The sequence below is a fragment of the Doryrhamphus excisus genome, linkage group LG1 (genome assembly GCF_037039965.1).
Source record: "Doryrhamphus excisus strain RoL-2023G ecotype Guam linkage group LG1, RoL_Dexc_Guam_v1.1, whole genome shotgun sequence".
Lineage (NCBI taxonomy): Eukaryota > Metazoa > Chordata > Actinopteri > Syngnathiformes > Syngnathidae > Doryrhamphus > Doryrhamphus excisus.
In genome coordinates, this window is record NC_136357.1 from 3,288,790 (window position 1) to 3,311,267 (window position 22,478).

At 37.7% G+C, this 22,478-nt stretch overlaps 1 protein-coding gene across 1 annotated transcript in view; it reads left to right on the forward strand.

Moving 5' to 3' along the window:
- The window catches only part of LOC131130861 (leucine-rich repeat-containing protein 4C), a 61,910-nt gene that overhangs the window by 31,131 nt on the left and 8,301 nt on the right, over positions 1 to 22,478 (forward strand). Inside the window, exon 2 of the mRNA XM_058074937.2 lies at positions 9,417 to 9,490. The gene's annotated coding sequence lies outside the window, so the exon portion shown is untranslated. The remainder of the gene's footprint in view (positions 1 to 9,416; positions 9,491 to 22,478) is intronic.

The window sequence follows — 22,478 nt, forward strand, 5'->3', positions numbered from 1 at the left end:
GATTGCATCTAAAAAGTGAACAAATTGTATCGGGACACATCTAGTGGAAAGAAAATCTCTATCATGAAAAGCTGGCTCTTGTCCTTTCTTAAACAAATCCATAATCTAACGTACAAGCTAATTGAAAGAAATGCATTGAAAAGAAAGTCATATGGTTTATCAAAATGGTACATACACACTCATAGTTCATCGGTGCAGTGACTTGGCTCACAGACTGAATGCATTAACATATTATCTAATATAGAGACTCTTTCCCGCTATTCCTCGAGAATGATAATGTCTTGCATTAATCCGGCTGTCATATTAGCCTTCTTTTCTTGTAGAATGTCAGCATTTCTCTACTTAATGCGACTATCAACTTTAACTCCTGATATCTAATCTGTCATGAATGGTACGCTTAATGTTGATACTGCACAATAAATCCACTTAAGGTCTCTAGCATTGAGCTCAATATGGAATGGAGTGGCTTCACTCATATTATTGAAAAGTTTGAATCCCTTGTGACGACTCCGGTGTTGCCTAAATTGTTCATCATAATTCTGTAAGTGATTTTAGACATCAGACCATAAAAATTTTTTTTCAAAGATGCATACAGCTGAATATATGGGTATTTGGTTACAATATATACCTTCAATGTTGCAACAAAATCATTGTACAATACCCGTGAAACAATACAAACTTGTTGTTTTAACTGCACATGAGGTAGTTCTCTCAAATACAAATTAAATATTTGGAAAATTGCTGTATTGGTTCAAAACTTATGTTACAAAAAGGTTTCACTTGTGTCTGTAATGTTATTTTTTTTTTGGCTAGAGTCATAGCTCATTCCTTGGCTACTTGGCTCTGGGTCCAGATGGTAAAAGGATCAAACCCTGCTAAAGATGTGAATAACTAAATTAAATTGAGATCTGCATGATTCCCTGCATATGTGTGGTTTATTGTGAGGGATGTTGCATGCAACACGGTTTTTACAGTAGTCATAATTGGAGTTCATCTTAAGAGACGAGAAATAATGAATAATATAAAAAAAAAACGAGATTTGACAGAAAATGAACAGAATGTTTCACGTCTCTCTTGTAAATGCATCCGGTGTGCCATTTGAGATAAGAAAAAAAAAAAGTGGATTATGTGGGATGCATCCCCAAGGCATTGGTAGAAGAAACATTGGAGTTTGACTATAATCTTGCGCAACACTTATTTTAGAAGAGGATATGCATAATTGTCTTGGTAAATGTGTGAAGTCTCACCTTTATCCTGAGGTCTTGCCCTGCGGTCTAGTTTTTTTTTTTTTTTTTTGCATCAGCATCATCTTCCTCTCCAGGGGCCTAATTTATTACTGCCACATAGTCACAAACACATATCTGAATAAGTCCTACACTATTTTTTCAAAGTTTTTTGATGTGTGAAATTTAAATTGAATGGTAAAATCTGCACACAGAAAAACTGACTCATTTAATGCAAACAGTTTGGAGGCACAGATGGCACGGTGGCTATATGAAGGCAGGTTGTTAAACTCTAATGTGAGAGTAGTGGCGATGTGCATAATGGTGTATCTCATACATTTCATTTCATTTTATATTACATGGTGCTACAGAGAAGAATAGATATACTGTATCAATATTTGAGCCAGTACAATCATAAGCACTATATTCAATCTTTTTTAAGTTCGTGCAAGTGAGAGAGCCTTGGACAGACTTGACGCTTCACACGTGTCACGGCAGCACTGTGCATCCTTTGGGCATATTGACCCCCTGCAACAACAACCTCCCACCCCACTTCATGGATTGTGGGGCTCTGCGCAAAAGTACTTCCTATGCGTATATAGGGAGGGGCAGCTCTGACTGTGCCAACTCGCTCCATGTGTTGTTTTGTGTCTGCAGTGGCCGGGAGATTTAGTTGCTGTTATTACCAAGGCAAGGACCAGCAAATACAAAAAAAAAAAAAACGCCTTCAATCAGCTTATTATTGATCGGCCCACCGGGAAAACTCCCAATACCCCCGCCAGGCAGTCAACCCCTGCCTCCACATTTAGATGTAACCACATTTTTAAAAGATCAGTTTGTGCCCTGTTGGTCGAATTGCATCAACAGAACATCCAATCGTGTTAGCCATAAAAATATGGATGCATATCACACAGTCTACAGTAAAAAAACAACATTCTCGGTTATGAGTCACAGTGCATTTTGGCAGGGCTTTCCATGACCATTCGTGGATGCAAGTGGGCACACTGAAGGCGGAATATGATGCAGGTGGACAAAAAGGAATACATGTGCTTACAGTTTAATAAATCATGAATTTGTTGTTTTGAAAGCCAACATTCTGATTCATCGGCTGAATTTGGTTATGTATTCAACAGTGGTCTGCTGTTCGGGGCCAGCAAAGTCTTTGTTGCTGGCACAGACCTATATACTTAAACTTAATCACAAATACTTAAACTTGCTGATATAGTTCATCTTCAAACAGCTAAAATAATGCATAAGGCTAAAAATAACCAATTACCTAAAAATGTCATCCAATACTTCTCTACAAGAGAAGCTATATCACTATATTGACACTTACTATGGTACCCATTATGTCATTGAATGGTCATATCCCCCGTACTTCAGTACGGGGTGCATTATTAAAAAAAAAACAAAAAAACCTTAAACTGTGTTATGGAAAGCAGGAAGTGAACAAATGCATACATATGCTTATAAAAGTGGCAGAAAATGCAATGCGTGGGACTCACATTCTGACTTGCATTAGATTCATAGTAATGTATCATCGTTAAAAATATTCATAATAATTGGACACTGACAAACGTGAAAAAACGGATGCATATGCTCAATTAGGGTGTTTTGCACCAATATTCTGCCTCCGTTTTTCCAGTTAGCATACAACACGGCTTTGAAATTCATCACCTCATACTTCGGTATGAGGTACATTATTTAAAAAAAAACAAACGAAAAAAATTAACTGTATTATGGAAAGCAGGAAGTGAACAAATGTAACAGTTACTGATTGTAAAAGTACCAGATGGAGGGGTAGGATTTAATAAGCTTTGCTTCTTCCTACTCCTTTTGGACATGTGGAACTGGGAACTGATTATGTGATGCATTCAATTGTAATCTGATGCATGTTCAAATGAAATAAAACCATTACCATTACCATAAAGGAAAACTGCACTTTTGGGGAATTTTGCCCATCATCTGCAACCCTTATGTGAAACACGAGCACACTTCTTTCCCTTTTCTGTTGCTTTCTAAAGAGAGAAAAATGGCTCGAATGGGGGAGCTAACAATACACATCATGGGACACACCTATTGAGACTATTAAGCTCTTTTTTAACGTAAATTCATACATCTTTGAAGTTATGAGCAGTAATGTTAGTCAGGCAGATTTGTGACTGTGTATCCCAAGATAAGGGACCTTGCATTGTAGTTACGTCAAGCTCACAGGGGGCTATCTTACAAAATGTGCTGGAGTTTCCTCCTCTCTAAATGCCTGTATAGGATGTCGCTACAGCAAAGCGGTCATGCTTCAAAACCATATTTACTATCATTTTTGCACTGTGTCTGGCGAGGCGGCCCACTAAAGGCCCAGGTATCAAATGGTCAATAGTCCAATTTATAAGTGAGGGCCATCTCCCCACCCCAACTGTGTTTGCTTGCTGTTTCAGGTATTTTCTGTGGGTGATATTACAGTTAAAAGTAAGCCAAGGCTGAAAATAAAAAGTGAGTTTAAAAAAACAAATAAACATGCACACTGTTAATCTCTGAGTTAAAATTCCATAAATGTTTGATTAATATTAACTTTTTTTGAACTTTACTATGAATTTCTATGTTTAAATATATGTTTAATGAGTATATAAATAAAAACCATTGAACTTGAATATACAGTGGAACCTTGGTTAGTGTGTGCCCTGGTTTGCATACACGTCCCTGTTAGCGTACAGTATTCATTCATTCATTAATTTTCTTATCCTCACGAGGGTCACGGGGGTGCTGGAGCCTATCCCAGCAGTCTTCGGGCGAGAGGCGGGGTACACCCTGGACTGGTCGGCAGCCAATCACAGGGCACATATAGACAAACAACCATTCACACTCACATTCATACCTATGGACAATTTGAAGTCGCCAATTAACCTAGAATGTTTTTGGAATGTGGGAGGAAACCCGAGTACCTGGAGAAAACCCACGCATGCAAAGTCCACATAGAGATGACGAGGGTGGAATTGAACCCTGGTCTCCTATCTGTGAGGTCTGCGTGCTAACCACTCGACCACCGTGCCGCCCATCTCTGAACTTAAATTCCATAAATGTTTGATTAATATGAACTTTTCATGAACTTGAATATGCAGTGTAACCTTGGTTAGTGTGTGCCCTGGTTTGCATACACGTCCCTGTTAGCGTATAGTATACTGGATAATAATTCTAAATGCAACCATGATATTTTTAGCCGAGGTTATCAAGGAATCTAATACCAGGCCATCTATTTGGGGAGTAGAGAGTTATTTCAGCATATTTGCAGCCAGCACTACCCTGTTTAGTGTCAATAGATTGTCGATTGACCACCTTGTTGTCACCCTGTTGTCATCCACTGTGTTGTTTTACTCTCGTCTAACGGTTAGCGCTGTATCTTTTCTTAGCCTGGGTGACTTCCTCTAATATGTCCTAATGCAGCATGCAGAACACTCATCATCCCTCATCAGCATAAGGTGCACAGTGAAGTTGGACAAATAACGTAATCTGTCTATTGTGTCCTAACTCTAAAATAACTACTGTCCATTCTTTACAGTGACCGTGCTACTATTGTGTGGATGCTTTCTTTTGGACACTCGATTCAGATAGTTATAGTCGAGTTATAGTCGAATAAACAGACTAGTTGGTTTGATGTTCAGTACCATAACCAAAGCATATTTTGCCACAAATTTTGGATGAAAACAGAATGAAAAAGTGTGGTGCCACAAGGGGGAGTAATGGTTGTACAGTGTGAGAAAGAGCGAGAGGAAAAATGCAGACTCACACACCAACACAGCTTTATCTGAATTCAGAATTTTAAATGAATCTTATATCTTGTCAGAAAATATATTGGTATATCGTAAAAACTCAATATTTCGCCCAGCCCTAATTTGTATTCTCCTTTTTTCTCACTTGAAGGACTCCATTTCTCAGCATCACCTCGCATTTTTTTTAAAGACGGTCTCCATTTCCTCTGTGGAACTGCTGCGATTCTTAGTTATCAGTGATTCGTATTACATATTCTTATCGGCTTAGCGTGTTAATCCTCCTATATCTTGGTGGCAGCATGGCAAGCCTTCTGAGGCATTTTCAGAAGCTTTTGCCAATCTTTAAAATGACAGACAGACATATTCAGAGAAAGAAATTTCATATTGGTAATTTTCTCTTCTCTTAGATGCTTACTCTGCAGTTTATGCCAACCATATTCTGCACCTTAATGTCTGCTTTTTAGCAGACATTTTACTGATGGAGCCGCATTTGCCTCCCTTGAATATTTCCCTTTTGTGCCACCCTGAATGTCTTAATCGTCAACTATTCATCTTCATGTAGTTCTCTCATCCCCTAGTGAAAGGGCTTTCACAAAAACAGACCTTGTCTTCAAAGACTTCAACATGTTTGAATGGCCAACCAATTACCTCATGAACAACTGCCAGATGAGTAAAAAATGAACATTTTGATGTGAGACTGCATTAATTGAAGAGGCGTGAAAGAGTGAAATGAAGAATCCAATAAAAAATAAAATGCATCAAATAATAGTTAAACCTAGTTTTGGTTTTTCTTTCCAAAGAACCTCCTTGTTATCAACTCAAAATGTATTTTGGGATACATATCTCCGGTGTTCGGAAAAAATGATAAGGAAATTATATAGAAATAAAAAATACAAAATAAACCGCAGGGCTGCACGGTGGTCGAGTGGTTAGCGCACAGACCTCACAGCTAGGCCAGGGTTCAATTCCACCCTTGGCCATCTCTGTGTTGAGTTTGCATGTTCTCCCCGTGCATGCGTGGGTTTTCGCCGGGTACATTCCAAAAACATGCTAGGTTAATTGTCCATAGGTATGAAAGTGAGTGTGAATGGTTGTTTGTCTATATGTGCCCTGTGATTGGCTGGCGACCAATCCAGGGTGTATCCCGCCTCTCGCCCGAAGACAGCTGGGATAGGCTCCAGCATGAATGAATGAAAATAAACCACTAGTGGTTATGCTAGATGTTACTCTCTTACTTACTATATGGCTTATAGTAAGCGTATTGTGATTATTATTGTACATTTCTGCTCTATCATTCCACCATGTACAAGTTCAATCCCAGTGGAATCGTAAACACTTATTTGTGTGTCTTTTGCCACAGAAGGAATGCATGAGTCATGGCGTTAAAATAAACAAATCTCATTTTACACCAATTTGCCAACAACTGCTGAAAATCTGGCAACTCTTGTCAGTGGTTAAGCATCACATTATGGTGGCGTATTTGTCTGTAGTCCAGAAAAAGTCTTCCATCGGTTTCTGTGATTATTGACACAATACAAACACAAAAAAAAACCACACACGCACACACATTGGAAATGTCGACAATACACCGGAAAAGTCTGCCAACTGACAAATGGCGTATATTCCTCAGATGTCTTAATTAAAATAGTTGCTTTTGCTACAATCTCATTCAATTTAGTCACACATCATAGAATTAATATAATTAAGAAATATAAAATTACTCTCTTTGTTCCACATAATTGTATTCGATCTCAAATCCTGTTCAGAAGCCTATTAATTTGTTTTATCTAGTCACCATCGCCTTACTTCGTCTTCGTGTGGGAATCCCAGTGTGCATTTGCATCATGTCAGACTAAAATCATACAATTTCATGGGTCTTTTTCAACTTGTAGATATGATCGCTCTGCATTTCATATGGGGCAGTAAAGTATTTCTGTCACTGTAATCTGTATTTAATATTGATCCATCCATCCTTACCTTCCTTAAGTTTGCTGTGTCTTGACTTAGTGATGCAGCTTGGCAGGATCCTTCCAGGGGACACAGATGGATTTACCATTAGATAATGACAAATGACAGACACAGCTGAGCTGATTTCAGCACTTACCGCTCCTTTGGGAGCCTGAACTCACCACACTAGACACCATGCAGTCCATATCCCACCAGAGATCTAAATTGAACCGTTGGTTCTACAGTCAATTGATTCAGCCTGACATGCATTTCTGCTAATTTCTAGTGGGTTATGTTGCCTGACCTGCGGGTCAAAATATGCTGGGTTATGGAGCACATGGCACTGACATCAAGCTTGATTTGTTAGACTATTACTCTTAAAGAGAGGTCACTATCTCTTTGAGTCTGTGCACTATAAAGATGGCAGAGAGAAAGATGTGGTATATTTTGATGGGACATGATTCATTTATGTATGACTTATTGTGCATGCAATGTGGTGCTTGTGCCTAATGTATTTGTATATGCAAAAGTAATGTTTTGCCTGATATGATGCTGGCAAATAGTTATAGCTATATATTGATACTTACGATTACGCTCACAAAGTATCAATACTAAAATCAATAAATGTAACAGCACTTCCACATATTTTAGGATGTATAAAATCTGCCATGATGGAGTTGACTAACAAAAAAACAACAGCACACAATACTGTGACTAGAGAAGGAGGAACAGCGATGTCCACAAATCCACAGAAATACTGCTGGAATAGGTGCAGATTCTGGAAGCTCTACAACGTTTTCTTTGTGGGTTACTGTTCCATCGGAATCCACAACTGAACCCAAAGGGGAGTCTGAATGTTTGACTAGTTGTATATATATATTTGTAATGTTTTGTAACTTTACATTGCGTGTATTTTTATGTTAAATATTGTTTAGAGTAGAAATGGTGGCCTTGTGATTAACATGTTAGGCTCTGTCAGGAGGTTTAGGTTCAAATCTCTTTTGGAGATTTCACATTCTCCCTATGCTTGCTCCGTCTCCAACATTCTAAACAGGTGTGTGTTCTAATTGCAGACTCTAAATTGTCCACAGGTGTGGGTGTGAGTGTGAAGGATCCTTTGACTATGGCTGCGTTCGAAACCGCATACTAAATACTACATACTTCCATGCCTATACTAGTCACAATCCATACTACATACCCAATCCATCAGACAGTATGCAAAGCGTTTACACTACAGCGTACTGAATGATAACCAACAATGCATTGCGCTCCTACTCGAGCCAAAATCGACAGGCTGAAGCTTATTTCGCTTTAGCGCTAAACTCTTTAAATACATCACTTTATTGAGATTTTTTAAAAATCAAAGTGGCCGTTTAGATCCCAGGTGTACCATTTATTTGTCCAAATACCAATCGTTTACAATTTTGCTCAGATGAATTCGGCAAAATTTAAGCTAACCGAAGTGAGCAATGCACTTTCGGTTATTTTCACAAAATAAAACACCGCCTTACTTTTCTCGTACAAAAAAAAAAAAAAAACATAGTGATAAATCACTGCTTTAACTTTGAAAACAAGAACAAAACCAATTTGCAATATATCCTGCTTGACACCGCCAGTGTAGACACACTTCATACTAAAAGAGTTAGTATGAGTAGTAGGTAAGGATGCGGTTTCGAACATAGCCCATATGTGTGACTGACAGCTTGTTGCAGGGTGTTTCTCTCCTGAGGTCAGCTTGGATCGGCTGAAGCTCATGGAGTCGTGGATGTTAATGTTTAATTTCGTTTCGCTTCAGTTGTGGTTGACTAACGTCAGCCTCCATCTGTACGGAATCCAGCATAAATATGAAAAAGAAAGCATATGTTGTATCTGGAAAAAAAAAAAACAACTGGAGTCATATGATATGGTCTATGCAATGATGTTGAGACGATAAACACTCTTATTTACACACAGTTTTTGCACTACTAATGGATGCTGGGCAAGATAGTGAATTTTATCAACTTGCTTTTGTCCTCCATCATTTATTCATCGCGCAGGGTCTTTCCTCTGTGTGTACATATGTTTGTGTGTGCAGAGTTTTCATTCGTGTGTGGATGTGTTTGAAAGGCATTAGGGCCTTGAATGTCTGTTGTCCCTGAGGTATGAGCTATTTCCTCTGTAGAATGTCCTGTTGGAGGTTCTCAAAGGGAAAAAAAAAACATCACCATCAGCAGAGCATGCTGAGGAAGCGGTTGAAAGAAAAACTAACGAGATGACTCAATGATTATTTAGAGACAGTAAAGAGAATTTTCGATTAGATGTATTCCATCCAGAGGCTTTAAAAATTGCATTTTAGCTGTTGATTAGTTGTATCCCAGTCTTTCAATCACAGTGCATAATTCATGTTGTGTTCCATGGAGAATACTTATATGTGGACACAGGACTGTAAAACACATCTACAGTACATTGAAGTAGAAATAACACTTGTCTCTTGCATTTCCAGGGTCCGTGTTATGTTGGATGGGGGTCGTAAATGAGAATGACCTGAACCCTTCTGTACTGTAACTCATATGGGAGGTAAGAACTCACTCATCAATCAGTGCAATTTGGACATGTCCATTTCTGATGAAAAAGTACTAAACAATCAATAATGATGAAGTGATACAAACCTATGAAATTTATAGAAAATTGATTGACATAATTTGAATAAGAGCCACACCCAAAGTTCAACTAGTGCTTCTCAATTTAATTTGACTTCTTGTATGAATGTGCCAAATGATATCCATCTCTGCAACGCTAGGTGACAGGAAATACGCCCCCTTTTCAGTTTGTTTTGCCATTGGGCTTTTCCAGTTGACCTATTACATCACGTCAAAACATGGAAGCTGTGGATAGCCAGCAGTGGTGAAATGAATAACTTTACAGCGCTCCTCATCACATGCATGCTGTACGCTTTAGTAACTCCTGTGGATGTTATTTTCACTCATGTAAAGTATTTATGATTTCTTCTGTCATTAGAGCTTCGGGGGGTTGAGGGGTGTGTTAACAGGACAACAAGGACGACAGCTGACACAGGAACAACATATTTGAACATTTTAAAGCAACATGAAATCATGACACGAGGGCGATGCACGAGATTGGGTCCACAAGAATGAGACAAAACAATATTTTATTAGTTTTAAGGAAAGTACAATGAAAAAAAAATACTGGAAAAACACATTTTTTTTATTTTGCCAAGTCACAAAACAATGTAGATGCATTTAGAAATGTTTATTGACCCAAAGGCTGCACAGCGGTTGAGTGGTTAGCATGCAGGTCTCACAGCTAGGAGACCCGAGTTCAATTCCACCCTCGGCCATCTCTGAGTGGAGTTTACAATTGTCCATAGGTATGAATGTGAGTGTGAATGGTTGTTTGTCTACATGTGCCCTGTGATTGGCTGCCGACCAGTCCAGGGTGTACCCTGCCTCTCGCCCAAAGACAGCTGGGATAGGCTCCAGCATCCTCATGACCCTCGTGAGGATAAGCGGTAGAAAATGAATGAATGAATTGACATAAATTGACAAACAATATTATTGTCAACATATCAAATAAACTACTGTTATACTATATAATAACAACATATCATAATAATGCAATATTCGATTTGATATGCCATCTTTCACTCTGTGGAGTTGCGGAACTGGCATTGATGACATGTATTTCCTTACAGGCAATTGATATTGTCTGTCAAACATTTTATTTTAATGCTTTTTTGTCATTTTTACTTGTCAGTAGTTGGGTTGCATTGTGGGTGGTTTTTTTCAGCTTTCAGACCTGCATTGCATGACTTTCACTTTTAATGTACACTCCTACCTGCTAAATATAGCGACCATGATGGTAAATTGGTAACACAGATCTTTCTATGTATGAAGTATGTTATGAAATTGAATTGGTTGCCGCAGTACCCTTGTCACCGATATGATACTGGTTCGAGCTTAAAATGGCATGATTCTGTTTGACTTCTCTTTACATTGTTCCGATGTATTCCACTATATCAAAGTAGGTAAAGTCAGGCTAAGCGTATCTGTTTTGATTGTAATAAGTTTGTTTTCACAATTATCGGTCATCACAATTCTAGCAATTCTTCAATTACTGAAGAAAATTAGCGAGAAATAAGCAGTCCTAATAGTGTCTTTTATTGTTGCTTATCAAATGTTGTCTAATTCTGGTGCATTAAAATGTCGATGTTGGGATTTGTTGTTAGATTTGTCATTAAGTGGATGAACTTGGGAAATTTTTAACACTAGCTACCTGAATTAACACAGCACTAATTATTCAGATATTATCAGATTTTCATTTTACTGAGTTGATTGTTACTGATGAGCATCCATGTCATAGCCTTCGTTTAGTATAATGTCCTTGGCATAAGTTATTGTAAAAAACAGGGACTGCCATCCAAACAATATCCATAATGCTTGTCATGACGAAAGGTAGCTGTATCATCTACCGAAGGGGAGGAATTGGAGCAGTTTGTAAGCTGGATGTGAGCGGTCTGCAGAGATGTTGCCTGTGCTGTTCTTGGCTTTAGCCTGGTACAGTTTCTCTACAAAGGGCAGACTGGTGCCGACGGGGGCCTGTGGCCCTGATTGTCTGTTGCAGTCCTCTCTTGTCCAGTTACATGTGCGGATGAAATTTGAACTGAGTTCTAGGCTAGAGTGGTACTGTCACACACACACACACAAAAAAAATATCTACAAAAATTCTGCAGACAACAGACTGTGCCTGATCACACTCAGTTCTCACAGTTCAAAACCTTTCTTTCTCTTTGCTTCATATTTAATTGATATAATGCAATTCATTTTTTAAGCCTGCCTAGTTTAGTGGTTAAGCATGTTGGCCCCACAGTTCAGAGATAGAAGGTTCAAATCGCCATTAGATCTTTGTGTGTTTTTTTTTTTTTTTTGTTCACTGTACCTTGACTGCCCCCCCCCGCCTCTTTCCTGCAGTCATTTGGGATAGGCTCCAGCTCACATGTGACCCTAATGAGGAAAACCATCTAAAGATTTCATTACACAGTCATTTTAGTCAGCTAAAGTTAAAATAATTCAAAACAGAATAATTAATAACTGATCCTTTTTCCCTTGTAAAATCAAGAAAAAAAAGTATTCAAAGGCCATCTCTAGTGATGACACATGTAGGACGTAATTCTTCAGTAGAGTCGAAGTACTTCGCCAAACACTAAACAAGAAAGTTAGTTTCTACAGGGAGACAAGGTTAGTTTGAGGGTACTTGTGCTTAGCAGTTCCTTTCCTCTCAGCTAATGATGCTGTTTGTGTTTGCTTTGCTGTGATTTTTTTTTTTTTCCATGAGCGCAGCAATTCTGGATTTTTGATGGTTGATGCAGCAGCAAATTCCGGCGCTGTCAATCTGGGCTAGCGAAGAAGTGTCTGTTCCCTTTTTGTTGCCTTTAAGCCATTACATAAAACGTTCCTGCATAATTGCTTTTGTGATTCACTGACAACAAATGTAGATTTTTCTCATATCATCATATCATCCTGAGGGGTTGGGGGTTTCCTTAATAGAAAAATTGATTCATAGATTATTTTTTCTTCAGCAATGATGCACAACGAAATAAACTCATGTTATTTATATACATCCCCTCTATGTCCACTAATGTAATATTTCCAAACAATACATTATGAGGCCTTTGGTTGAAATGGATATGCATTTATAAAAAAAAAGTAAATAGTCCTATTCATTTATAATACAATGTTTAAGAGCGAAATTCATCAATTAATACTTTCTCTTCCCTTTCTTTGCCATATTATTTTTCCAAATATTATCAGTTGAATTGCACAACTGAGAGCGGGCCCAGAAGAGGTTATTGCATGTGAACAATCTCACGTCTCAAATATATATGCAGATGATTTATTCACTTCACTTGACACATCAAGTTGTTTGCCGTCTGGGAATGACGGCCACTTGAAAGCCCGACTGGACAAACATCACATCCATTTCTGGTCCATCAGAAGAGGACAATAAAGCTGCTTCAATGGCCGCATTCACACAAATCTGTTCAGGGACTGCCATTGTTTTATTGTTTACAAGCTTGCGGTCTGTTTTGTTTTTTTTCTTTCAGCACGTCTAATGGACGGCTGCCTCCTCCTTAAGAAACAGTTATTGGTGTCGTGAGCTGCAGTTCATTCCAGTTATGGCTTACATGTAAAAATATGAAATATGAAACCCAATTAATATAAATCAGGGATATCCCAATTTGATATTGATATTGGTCCTATGCTAGTAAAAAAAATGTGTCAGATTAATGTCAGATTACAAGTACTAAACTTGTCATGCAAAAGTTTCCCATTGTGCCACAGAACCGTGAAAGTATACTAATACAGTAAAGTCTCGTTATATCAATATCGGTTATAACGAATTACTGCTTATTACGATACTATTTTCATTTCCCGGCAAATTTCTAGTCTTTTATGATATAATTAGTTCCGTTAGTACGATACCCGGTTATTATGATAATCCGGTTACTATGATGCCCTTTTCATCTACCGCCAGCCAATTTGGTCTGCTTATATCGATACAAAAGCAGCTTAAATCAATCTTTGCTTAAGGATTTCAATACCAAAAAAGAACACGGCGAACGGCTGCTTCCAGTCAACTGACAACCAACCAACCAACTGACATAGCATACACACCTATTCCAACGAAGACACAAGCATACAAATACATGTATTTAATTGTGTTGTATTCATATATCTTTTTATCGCTTGCAATAATCACTGTTTTTCATATGTACATGCAGTTGGTTCTTCTGTTGCAGGCATTTGTTTGGCCAGCTATGTGGGGCGGGTTGAGCATGACCTGTGAACCAGGAAGTGCGGGAATCGGTGTGTGTGCTGTGCTCTGGTGGTGGAAGTGTGAAAAATAAAGTTGACTGGAAGCAGCCGTTCGCCATGTTCTTTTTTGGTATTGAAATCCTTAAGCAAAGATTGATTTAAGCTGCTCGACATTGTTCTATACTATAGAACAATTCTATACTATAGAACAGTTCTATACTATAGAACAATGTCGAGTGCATTATTGCCCACTTTTAATGCAGTTCGGCGCAGGATCGGATATATCGACAGTCCGGTTATATCGATATTTTTTCAGACTCCTGACAATATCGATATAACGGGGCTTTACTGTATTGCCATCCTCATCATGACTTTGAAGCAGTAGCACAAAAAACAGTATGAGGATTTTTACGACACCATGGTCGGTCTTCTCTTTAAACCGTAAAATTCTGAGGTCTTGCACCCGTCTCCCATTATGGTCCATCACCTTTCTCTTGTGTATGGTCCATGTGTTTGTTACATTGTCTACCTCTCTACAACTCTGATATAAACAAACGCTATTGTCCTAAATGGTCGGCGTTGCTGACTAATTTTCTCTGTTACACTCTGAGTACTATTTGATCAAGCATTTTGTACTTTTCACACTACAAAATTAGACACACAATTATATATGATTTGCATTGTTTAGTATCAGCTCAATATCAGTATCAGCCAATACCCAAAGCTGCAATATCAGCATCATATTGAAAGTGAAAAATCTAAATTATAATGTTTTCCTTAAGATAGTCAAGTTAAGGAGCCCAGTAGAAAGAAAGCAGAAATGTTTTAAGCAATAGGCTATTCAGATTAAAAAGTAAAATAAAATACAATGCAGAATGATTATAATTTATGCATTTGAACATTTTTGAACCTTTGAAGATGACAAATACTTGCACAAAAAAGGCACTGAAATATTTTCATCAGTAATTGACAACCAGCCTTGAACTTCCAGATCCTCTGTTGTGCTGATGTGATGCTCGGGCTAACCTGTGTAATGACACCTCCATCAAGGACATGTTACATGCATGAGCCCTTGAACATGTCAACATTGAAAGACTTTGAAAATATTTGACATGTTCACAGATTGGAGAACACAGGATGTGTTGCCCCGCCATGAGCTTATTGACTAACTCTTGTGAGGCGTATTCACTCTACAGCTTGCACTAAAACCACAGTAAGAATTGATTTTTTTAATCAGGATTCTGCATCGTGGATTATAAATCCCCAAAAAAATTACATTTGAAACTGACTGAATTGATTTTTATAGTTAATCCGAACAGACTTTGGAGAAACATATGTTTTAGAAACAGTAACCTAGTTGTCACCCAGGTCACCTCATGCTCAAATGATATAATAAATAGTCCATTTTGACTGTATGTCCATGTTCACAACCTCTGAGTGACCTTAGCACACCATTGTCAGTCTCAGTGTGATGCATACTAACCCTGACCTCTCCAACACCAAAGTGACAACAATATTAAGGACTGACAGTCTCATTTTATAACCTCGAAGAGAAGTTACCATCAATTCTCTGCCTACAGACACTTGGAGATGCTGTGAGAATGAAGACTCTTGATCAATACCGCTTGTCTGGTACAGACGCCATCACCCGAGGGGGAAAAAAAAAAACGGTTGTGTGCACAGCTTGAAAAATGTGAATGTTAAAAAATGCTTATATAAATACAAACATGCTGGCTCAAAGTCCCTTCATCTATGTCGGTTTTTATGGCCAGCAGACTTTCAGGCGAGGCAGCGACACCATGAGATGGTTGCAAGTTATATGCTTATACTCCTTCTTTTAATATAACAAACATTTCACCATTTTCTGCGTGTACAGTACATTTAACATGGACAAATTACATGACTTTTAATTGTGGTGCTCATGTAGGATCTGGACAATTTATGGATCTGGTTGGCACAACCTCGATATAGCTATTAAGGTTTGAAGTTTTAGTTCACTTAGTGCAGGCGACAAATGGCAGGCCTGCGCTCTCTGAGTGCTCTTTCTGTTAAATTTAAGTCATCTTGAGCTATGACATCAGCGAGAAAATGGATTGAAATTGGTTAGAAGGTATTGATCACTTTGTCCATGAAGACTAATTACAGTAGGTTGTCAAGGTGAATACATCGCTCACGTATCAGCAACCGTTTTTATTGTATCTTCTCAAGGGACAATTCTCGAAGTGAAACTTGGATATGAGTTAAGTTTACGTTTGTTGGTGTACAGTTTGTATTTTATATTTACTGTCCTGTGAAAGTATCTGAACACAAAACAGTTATTCTGCACTGGTTGTTACTACTGCATTCTTTGTCCACAGACACCATGCACTCCTCCACCTTCCGCTTCAGGAAGCCTCAAAGGTGCTCAACTGAGTTCAAGTCTGGAGACAGACTTAGTCACTCCATGACTTTCACCTTCAACTTCCTCAGTAAACCGTCTGACTGAGGTTTGTTTGGGGTCAGTAACATGTTGGAGGACTGCTATGCATCCTGGTTTCCAAAGAGGGATATCTATGCTATGCTTCAGAATGCCAGAGCAGATGTTAGAACGGAATGTTTCCCTCAATGAACCACAGCTCCTCCAGTGCCGAGGCAGCACTCATCCGCCCCCAGACCATGATGCTGCCACTAACATGCCTGATTTTAGACTTCTCAGCTATTTAGACCACAAGTTTCAAACTCTTGAAATGTGGTGCGCCATGTCATTTTATGTCAACTGTATGGAAAATAACATGAAGTAGCACTGATCACACAATTTGGAGTGACCAATTAAACTAGCATGTTTTTGGAATGTGGGAAGAAACCGGAGTACCCGGAGAAAACCCACGCATGCACGGGGAGAACATGAAAACTCCACACAGACATGGTTGAGGGTGGGATTGAACCCGGGTCTCCTAGCTGTGAGGTCTGCGTGCTAACCACTCGACCACCGTGCAGCCGTTTGATTATTATTTTTTCTTTTTTTATCATTATTGGTGCCCCAGAATTGGACTGCATTCAGATGGTAATGAGTTACTACCTTGTCTTTTCCATCACACACAACGTAAATGGTGCACTGAGTGGCTGGAATGCATACGTAATGACGATGAAAATATCAGCTTACTGAAATGACCAAACACACATATAAAAGTACAGTGTATACAAAATGATATTCCTGATATATGTTGCATACCAATCCAAATACAATACATTTTACTAGTTTTACTAGTTTACTAGTTAACAGCAATTCTCGAAATCCGCCAGACATGACTGAAAGATGGGCGTCTTTTTCGTGATATAAACCATATATTGGGCAGATGGTTGGAATTTAGTAACTGACTGAGCCCTATCGGAAACATTTTTGTGATTTTGAGTTTTTGATTTTGAGTTTCTACAATGTTTTTCTTTTGCAAGTCTATCCAGGTATTGAGGGTAAAGTATTAAAAAAGGAGCAGAAACTCCCACACTGTATTTTCTTTATCAACTAACAGAGGAATTTCTAATCAATGAATCCACTAAGGGAGCATTAATTAGTATGTCTGACTCAAAGCTAGGTCTTTCTGCATTTGAATCTTGGCCCAGATTTCTCTGTGGGAAGTTTGCATTGTCTCACCTAGTCTGTGTAGATTAATTCCAATTGAATTGGAATTGGTATCGGTATTGGTCGAACATTCTTAGTTTTACAGTTGATTTTACATTCCAAAAACATGCATGTTATTTTATTTAATAACTCCAAATTGTCCATAGGGAAGATTGTGAGTGTGAATGGTTGTTTGTCTATATGTGCCTTGTGATTGGCTGGCGACCAGTCTAGGGTGTACCCTACCTGTCGCCTGAAGTCAGCTGGGATAGCCTCCAGCATACAGTGACCCTAGTGAGGAGGAGCATTGTGAAAAATGGCATTTTTTTTCATTATTAATGTAGCAAGCAAATAGTGGCTTAGTATTTGATGGGAAAACAGTTGCAAGCACAGAGGTCAAAAATCTTTCTGTGCTTTTTGCAGAGAAACTCAAAAGAGAATATTTCCACCAGGGCATGGTGTTCAGAATTTGTAGAAAACATGGCGAGTCAAGTTGATGCCAAAGAGCTCGAGTTTAGTTTCACCTGACCACATTACTTTCCCCCAAACCTTCTCTGAATCATTCAGGTGTCAATTTGCAGGCTTGTAAATGTGCCTTCTTGAGCAGGGGCATCTTGCAGACAATGCAGGATCACAATCCATTACTGCAAAATGGTAATGAATGGTTTTGTTGTCAGTTGTGGCGCCAACTCCCTTAATTCACAAGCTCCTCTTCTTGTATGATTCTGGGTTGGTCCCTCACAGTCCTCAATCATCTTAACCCCACTGGGTGACATCTTGAGCTCTTGATCTGGAGTTAATCATTCATTCATTCATTTTCTACCGCTTTTCCTCACGAGGATCGCACGGGGTGCTGGAGCCTATCCAGTTGTCTTCGGGCTACACCCTGGACTGGTGGCCAGCCAATCACAGGGCACATATAGACAAACAACCATTCACACTCACATTCATACCTATGGACAATTTGGAGTCACCAATTAACCTAGCATGTTTTTGGAATGTGGGAGGAAACCGGAGAAAACTCACGCATGCACGGGGAGAACGTGCACACAGAGATGGCCGAGGGTGGAATTGAGGTCTGCGCACTAACCACTCGACCACCGTGCAGCCCCTGGATTTCATCATTCGGGTAAAAACTATTGAACTTTCAAACAAATAAATGCAATAATTTCTTAAGGATTTGATCCTTTCAAATGTTGTTTTTGATGGTGTGGGGAATGTTTACTTCAGCATGAGTGTTAAGGAGTCTTAAGTATGATCTAACCTTGCTGATGCATATTTGAATTATTGCAAAAAAAGCACAGACAACGCTCAAGTTTGTGTATTGCAGTACAAACAACGTCCGTAGTATAGTATCAACATGGTGGAGCTAGACCAGGGGTGGGCAAACTACGGCCCGGGGGCCACATCCGGCCCGCCAAGTGTTTGAATACGGCCCGCCCAATCTTTCCAAAGTATTTCATTTAAACTCAACATACAACCTGGCATCATGGCCTGAGCCAACCTTTTGATGGTTTTATCAATTTTGTTTTTTGACATGGTCTGTTGTTTACAAAGTGCTCCTGAAAAAAGGGACACAAGCACATAATAATAATAATAATAATAGTAATAATAATAATAATAATAATAATAATAATAATTATTATTATTATTATTATTATTATTATTATTATTATTATTATTATTAGATTATTATAATTATTTTTAGAACTATTATGATTATTATAATTATTTTATTAATGCTAATTATTATATTAATTATATATACTATTATTGTTATATTTTACATAATAATAATATAATAATTATTATTTTAATTTTATTGTAATTATTATAATATTTTATTATTTTTTAAATATTTAAATATAAATATTAAATAATAAATAATAATAGCAGATTGCATGACAATTTTACAGATACAATAACACCAGGTGGACTGTTACGTGGAAAATATATAGTCTGCCCCCCCCCCCCCATAAATTTTGTCATATCAATGCGGCCCGCGAGTCAAAAAGTTTGCCCACCCCTGAGCTAGACTCATACATTTATGGGATTGGAAAACATTTGATTTCGGTTTGCCGTTGCGCAGGCAGGACATCACATCACTATACCCAAAAATAGATAACTACACTCTACATACTTAATGCGTATGAAACCCTTGAGGGAATTAATAAATCCAGCCTACACACCTCATTGTGAAAACCACAAGAGCTTACTTTGCTATTTTAAACATGAGTAAGCTGAAAAATCTTTTTTTTTTATTGGTGTCAGGTATTGTAATAATTTGTATGTATTGTATTTACTAAGTCACTTGTTTTTTTTATTCCGCCTTAATTCCATTCATTATTATCGTGATGATGTTCATCCACTGTGGTGTTTAGACAAAATGCAAATTTGGATTTTGAAGCATGTACTTATTGCTGCTAAAACAATGTAATCCCCCTTCGGGGGAAAAATAAATCAAGCTGAAATACACAATGAGAAGATCTTCATGCCAACTGGTATATTGTTCATATTTTCAAATATGAAGACAGGAGTCGGAGTACATAGGTGACCTACGATGGCCACTAACGGTGACTCATGTAAGAAATAACGTGTCCAATAACCCAAGTGAAATCCAATATTGTGGTTAAAGTCGTGAGCGATGCAACAACTATTGTAAAAATGATGATCTAGTGAGAAATACAGCAGAGGACCGTCAACCAGTCATGCAGCACTTTAATGCCACTGGGGAAAGAGGGAGGGAAATGAGAAGGCTTGTGATGAATGTGGTGAGTATCACTCCCACACTGGAATCCATACAGGATTTTAGTTTATATTTGGAGCCGTTGCAAGATTGCAGGCATTATCAAGAAGTGACCTGATTTGATTTATATGTCATTAATCTCTCACTCTCTGTTTCTCGTTCTTTTTTTTTTCTTTTTGAAGAGTAGAATACACGGCAACCTTCCCCCTTTGTAATATATGCCTCTCATTCTACAATCTCCATCATCATTCCTTCTGCGTATCATGTGGAATGAAAGCAGTAAGTCACCGTTCACATTACAATAAGCAGATACTCAAGCATCGTCCCCGTCTCGTTTTCATCACCACCTGAATTATGCTTTGTTATTTTGTAAAAAGAACAAACAAAAAGAAAAGGGGAAAAAAATTCTCCTAAAGTAAATAATATAGTTTTCAGTTATTTTCTGAATTACGTTGGAGAAAAGAATATTCAATTGATTGGGGATCTGTATTTGGTGAAGTTGATTCGGTGATTCTGTATTTTCCTTTAAGGTCGTCATTTACTCGACAATGATTTATGATAAAAATGACTTTAATAAGGTATCACACAATCAAATGGATGTAATGAACGGCTCACTCTGTGCTTGTGTAAAACAAAAGGTGCTAATCTCCACATCATTTGGATGACACATCCGTACTGACGGATACTATTCATCATCTTCCTATATTTGAGAAATACTTCCCTTATTAAATTGTATTTGCTGCAGTTACACTTTGTCAATGTAATTATATATGTGTATTCAAGTAATATTTTCAGTTGGGATATGATGATTAATCTTTCTGTGTATCAAATCTGGCAAAAAGTATTTTTTTTTAAATTCATGATTATGTAAAACACTCTTTTTGCAATAATAATAATAATAATAATAATAATAATAATAAAATACAGATTAAAAGTATGAATAATTATTATTATATAATTATTTGTAATAACTATAATTATAATTGTAATAATAATAATCATTATTATTATTATTATTATTATTATTATTATTATTATTATTATTATTATTATTATTTATTATTTTTTTTTTTGCCAGCACCTTGAAAAAATGTTATGAGATGATGTTGTGCTGTATTCATTGCACAGAGAAAATTGTGTTCAAATTGCAACAATTGTATACTACTAAAATATTCACTTAGGACTTCTGACTACCTCAATGAAACCTATGTAAGTTTTGATGTGAATAATAACTTTTGTCATGATATTGCACTTTTCTTTATTTGTATATCTGTCATGACATTATTACCAAATCAGTATAACATTGAAGCCTTTTTGCAGAGAATGTTAATTTATTTTTAAGTACAGCATGTGGGAAACTATAATATGTACCTCTAAGCTTGTAAGGCAGCCTCTTTACATTATCAGCAGGAATTTAAGCCCTTTTAAAGTTTTAGTGGAGTCACCCAGGAATTGTTAGTCTGAAAAGCTATGTCATCCTCACCTGGGGTTTCATCTATAAAGGTTCCAAAAAACAAAACTGGGCCAGAAAAAAAGCGTATGCCTCTTTTTCTGCCAATGTTTTGATTTTCTAAAAAAAAAAAAAAAAAACAAGTTGGCAGGAAAATGTGCATACCTACACGCAGAGCTGTTTTATGCAGATTTTGGACACAGTGAGAACGACAGACTCAAATGGGGACAAGATGAAATGAAGCCATATGGCTCACACACATTTAATTCCTTGTTATATCAAATGTAAATTATTGATGAGATTCATCACAAAAACACATTATTTGTGCCGTTTGGAAAATCAAGTGCTTTTATTTGTACAAAGTGTATACTTGTATACCGTACCATAACGGCTGAATCCCCTTTCAGTTTTAAAAATATACATAACCTGATCAGGCCATCAAATTATCATCATAATTCTTCAAACAATATTTACTGTACATGATTATTTTTGGCATGATGTGAGCGAATGAATGTGCTTGCTGTCCAACAGTCATCCAAAAAGTCAGCTAAATTTGGTCCATTCCAACCCAGAGACAGCACTCAAAATGTACCATCAAATGAAATAATCAGATTTACATATTGTGTCTGAAAAGGTACAAGAGTGAGCGTCACTAAGCTGAACGGCTAGTTTTAGTAATCAAGTCACTGAAATAAGTTTTAATGCAAAAGCATGGTATTTGTCATAATAATTCAAAAAGAGGTTCCCGCACACTGTGTCGCTCTCATTCATTAGTTTATGTAGATAACGTTTCGGTCCGTTTGACCTTCATCAGACATATTAAATCCCATCTCCTCCATACACACATATATATATGTATGTCCTCGATGGGTGCAGGCAACCAATCCGGGGACTTAGGGGGCGACCTGTTTTGATGAGTATCACCTGTCGAAAGGCAA